At 43.6% G+C, this 5,268-nt stretch overlaps 1 protein-coding gene across 2 annotated transcripts in view; it reads right to left on the bottom strand.

Moving 5' to 3' along the window:
* Positions 1–2,906, bottom strand: part of Slc35g2 (solute carrier family 35 member G2) — a 35,092-nt gene extending 32,186 nt beyond the window's left edge. Inside the window, exon 1 of one of the 2 annotated variants that reach the window (XM_010625531.2) lies at positions 2,729–2,906. The gene's annotated coding sequence lies outside the window, so the exon portion shown is untranslated. The remainder of the gene's footprint in view (positions 1–2,728) is intronic. The other variant, XM_010625530.2, reaches the window with a different exon arrangement.
* Positions 2,907–5,268: the final 2,362 nt, after the last annotated feature.

Below are 5,268 nucleotides of genomic sequence, written 5' to 3'. Positions count from 1 at the left end.
CTTTTTTTTTTTTTTTTTAGTCTTTTCTCTTCAAGAGCTGGCCTCAAACCTGCAATCCTCCTTAGCCTCAGCTCCTGCCTCAGCCTTCCCAGCATTTGGGATTAAAGGTGTGTGCCATCATGCCTGGCTAAATAATTACTTCTTATGAAGCAATCTCCAATAGAATTTTGTATCTACTAATGAAGTGAATTTAACTAAAAAGTAAAATGGGAGAATAATCCTAGAGTTTAAAACATAATATTTTTATAAAACCATAAACTATGATAGATTATTATTATAAAGGGATGCAAGACTGATGTAAATGTCAAAAACTATAAAGGAAAAAAGATATTTTAATATATAAAATTTGAATTTTTATATAGTTTACAATACTATACAGAAAGTTTTAAAATAAAAAGAAAAATTGCAAAAAATGTACGAGCTTTCATAAATTAAAAAATATTATAAACCCCCAGTAAAAGATAAAGTTAGCAAGTATAAAATTTAAAATATAGCAAACAAATATATGAATAGATGTTCTTTTTTGTCTATCCAATTGGAAAATACTTTAGTAAAATACTTTGATGTTGGAAGGTGTTTATTGGTATACATTTTCATTTATTTCTTTATTTATCAGTGTGACACTGGGGATCAAATCCAGGGACTCATGCATGCCAGGCAGGCAAATACTTTACTACTGAGCTACACCCCCGGTCCTTATTTTTTTATTTTGAGACAGAGTCTCACCAAATTGCCCAGGGTGATCTTGAACTTGCAATCCTTCTGCCTCAGCTCCTGTGTAGCTGGGATTATAGTGGCATACACTTTCTTTAGTATGATCAGGAAATAGTGTTCTTCCAAGACGTGTTTCTTGAATACCTATACATGTGGCAGTGTTTTAGATGCTGAGAATAATATAAAGTAGACAAAAGGAAAAACTGTTGAACAAATAAGTGACCAAGTTAATATATAAAAAATAAAAAGTAGCTGTCCTTTGAACCATCAATTTTCAGCATGGATTTTTGAGTAACACCCTGGGTCAACAGAACAAAACAAAATAAAAATGTCACAAACTATATACCATAGATATATTTGAAATTGCCAGCTATTATCTAAACATTATATTAAAATTTACATTTCGCTTAAGCTTCCTTTAGGAATTTTTTATATATCAATATCAGTTTTCCATCTTTCTAGGGTAGGTTTAGTGGGATTTTTTGTTGTTATTGTTTATTTGTCTTTATTTTTGATGGTGCTGAAGACCAGCACAAGGCCTCAGCAAGCTAAGCAGGTGCTCTACTATTAGACTACAGCTCTAGTCCCTGGAGACTAGCTTTTTTTCCGGAATTTAAATGTGCATAAATACTCTGCCACATATAAAACACTTCAATCCACAGGCTCTGTACGTTTGGATTGTGAAAATTAATAGTACTGCAGAATCCAGAATTAGAGACATCCACAAATAAAAAGATTACAAAAATTAGGTAAAATGTGTGACTGCGGTGTGTGATCCCTTTTAAAGCGATGTGCACTGCTTATGTGCATATTCACATACGTACATGCCTCCTACATGCGTATGTGTGGATGCATATGTATGCTCAGTGTATACTTCCACAGAGGTGATCAAATCTGCCACAAATATGCTCTGTCAGCACCTCCAAGGCAAGCCACACTTGCCTTCAATGTCATCGTCAGGAAACCAGTATCAAAACCATCTGCAACGAGTTTCAGTGTCTGGCTGGCTCCACTATATCCTCCTGCCTTGGAAATGAGCTATTTTTGGCAAAGGAGCCCATCAGAAGGACAGGGCAGGCCGAGGTCCAAGAAGCCAGTAGAGGGTGCGTGAGGCACTTCAGCACCACGGACACGGGCATCCCTGATTCAAGTCTTCACCTTAGAAACAGAGACGCAGTCGCCCCTCCGGAGCCGCCCCCTCCCTGTACTTTGCTCGGACTCTTTGCTATCTCCGGTCATCCCTCGTCGCTGGTCTGGAACTTTCCATCTGGCCCCTAGTGGAGCCTTATGAAAGCCCGGAGGGAGATGGAGGTCTGCCTGGCCTCCCGACCGACCTCTTCTCTCTCTTCTTTCAAATGAGACCAAATGTATGCCTGTGGCGTAGAAGTCTACACCATCAAGGGCGGAGATTCGTGCTGTCCCCTGGGGACTAATGAGGCAGAGCAGACTGGCTCTGAGCCTCCCCTGCGCTCGCCGTAGAGAAGCCCTTCCGCCTCCGCCCTTCGCCCTCTCCTCTCCTAAGGGAAAGACGGTTACCTGCCACGAAAATCTCCACCCTAACAGACATGCGACAGGAGAGTAGCGGCACATACGCATTCTTGGCCATATTCCCAAAACCATGCAGCATTTCAAAAAAGTTGTACTAGAAATGGGCCTATAATGTCACAGAGACTCAGCCTGGCCGGGGGTAGGTGTGGGGGTAAGACCTTGGAGGCTGGAGGAGGGCCCGGAAATGAGACGAGGCAGAAAACCGGGAGCCAGGCTAGAGCTGATGCTGACCTTATCAACCCAAGGTTCGGGTTCTGCAGAAGAGCAGCGAAAATAACTCGGGGTTTGTAAAGGGGGCGGGATGCTTCACCCCGCAGCCCAGTTCCTACCCACCAAAGGTGGCTCTGCCTCTTAGTTCTTAAGGCTAAAACCAAGTAGTGAGTCCGGGGTTCTCTTCAGTTCTTTCCCGGCTGGGCTGCCGGGTAGGAAGGGTACAGGTCCCAGCCGGCCGCAGGGGCTCGATTACCTGCGCGTTGCCGCGAGGAAGGCGCGCCCCGGGCTCTAGAGGGTCTGCTGGATGCGGGGCACCTAATCCAGCCTCTCAGCCAGCTGCAGCTGCCGAGCGCTCTTCTGGGGCTGCCAGGAACCACAAGCAGCTAGAGGGGCGCCGCTGGCGCGGACACTGCGCCTGCGCTCTCTGCTGCCCCCACCCCCACCTCTTCCCGGCGGGGAGGGCGTCGGAGACCGCCCCGGGCCTCCAGCCTAGGAACCTGGGCTGAGGAACTTCCTCCACTCTGGCTGTGGCAGAGTAGTGGAAGGCTCCGTGAACCACCTCCTCGGTGTTTTTCCGTAATTCCCTTTGGAGACGGTGAGTTTGAAGTAATCCTCCACTAACGTCGTCCTCCGGAAGGGGTCAAGGAGGTATTTCAGTCGATTCTTTGATCTTTAAAAATGTGTCCAGCATCAGCAAATCATAGTCTGCAAAGGTCTTTGGACATCCCTGAGTCCGCTGGACATTTTATAAATAGGGTCTCTATGAGAAGGATCTTGACATTGAAGAGCTAATACCTTGACCGCCATCTAAATAGCCCAATACCAGGCCAAATGAATACAGTCTCTTGAAAACAGATGTGGTCACCAGATAGTGGATTAAATGGGCCAAGGGGACAGGCAGAAAGCCCATGACTCCAGGCCAGACAAAAAAGCGCAAGACTTGTTCTAGGGTGCTAGGTGAGGGAGAAGAAAAGCACTTCCTGCTGGGTTTTTCTCTGTCTCTTCAGATGCGCTCTCCACCCTGTTCTGTGACTTGGGACTCATCTTTGCATCAACTGTCCTTTGACTTTTAGATGGTTTTGCCAAGTGAGAGGCAAGATATTAATCAGGATTTTACCTTCACTCCCAGCAGCCTACTCTGTTAGTGGCTATTTTCTTCATTTGACAGCTACAATTTAAGTCCCCTCACCCACTCTTAAATTCTCTGCTGCCTTACCTTTAGCTCTCTTGCCCTTCAAGCCTGAGGTGAGTAATGGCTCCCAGAGATTTCCTTCCAAACTCTCCACTCTTTGAAAAATAGTCCCCTTTTTAAACTTTCCTCAATTATTTCATCTTCTCCCTACTTTTCCAGTACAATAATAATACAGTTTAGTTCACTGTGGTTGTCAAGATTGTGAAGAAAACAGATAGAAAAAACATAGGACTTTTAAAAGATGATGTGTCTCCTTGTATAACAGGAACCTACAGTCTGAAACTACAAATGCTTAACAGGCAACTAAAAACAGAATAAAGTTTGGCATCTCTGCCTTCATCTCTTGTCTTCTTTATCACTTTAACATTTTGAGTCTGATTCCTGCTTAACTCAGTATCTAAGCATTTTAGTCACTCATGAACTATTCATAATACTAATATAGGACTTCTAAATTATACAGGGGAAATAATATAACTCCCAACCTGTTAGATGTCAGATATGCTGAGTTCGTGGTAACCCAAACTGAAGAATGAATTTTAAAGAAAAACAGAGATTAAGAGTAGGACAAGTCGGGCTGGGGATTTAGCTCAGTGGTTCTGTCTCCTGGCTTGCAAGCGCAAGGACCTGAGTTTGATCCCGGGTACCCCTCCAAAAAATACAAAGAGTGGGACAGAGCCAAGGATTTATGCTCAGTGGTACTCTCAGTGGTACCTCCGCCTGCCTCCCAAGCACAAGGTCCCAAGTTTAATTCCCAGTACTAAAAAAAGAAAAAAAAAAGGACATATGCTGAGCTTGGTGGTACATGCCTGTAATCCTAGTACTCAGGAAGTTTAGGAAGCTGAGGCAGGAGGATCACCACGAGCTCAAGGCTCACCTGGGCTACATAGCAAGACACCCACCCATTGAAAAAAAAAAAGTAGGAAATATTTATTGAGAGAGAGATTTTTGCACCTAAGAGAGAGAGGGGACCCAAATGGGTTGCCAGGGGCCCCACTTTGTGGGGAAGTTTTACAGAGTAAAATCATAAGGTGGGTACGGTGTGGGGAAAAAATTATGAGCAATTATGACCAACCAATAAGATTGTAAGTATAGCTTTTGTAGGAAATCTAGACTGGATCTCAAAAGAGATGGAGGAAAGTCAAGGCTTTATTTGACCAGCTGGCCTAGTGGAGCTAGGTACTCCAAAAAAACAAACAAACAAACAAAAAACAGGAAAGTTTTATACAGTAGTTTAAGCTGAGGTAGGCTTGGGATGAGTGATAATATAACTGTCTTGAGCTTGGGGCTTTCTTTAGAGACAGGATATTCACATAGCATAACACACAATAGGATACATATTGTGAACCATTGAGGCTAACGAGATACATTTTCAAGGCTAACAGAGAGTACATAACAAGATACACATTGTGAACTTTGAGGCTAACAGAATCTATATCTATATCTATATCTATATATCTATCTTCTATGCTCAAGGCTAACAGAGAGGGCATAACAGAATATACATTATAGCTGGGCATGGTGGCACATGCCTGTAATCCCAGCACTCGGGAGGCTGAGGCAGGAGGATCACTGTGAGTTCGAGACCAGCCTGGCCTACATAG

Source organism: Fukomys damarensis, unplaced genomic scaffold, assembly GCF_012274545.1.
Source record: "Fukomys damarensis isolate Sample0158 unplaced genomic scaffold, DMR_v1.0_HiC HiC_scaffold_37, whole genome shotgun sequence".
NCBI lineage: Eukaryota > Metazoa > Chordata > Mammalia > Rodentia > Bathyergidae > Fukomys > Fukomys damarensis.
This window is presented reverse-complemented; position numbering and strand designations above follow the sequence as displayed.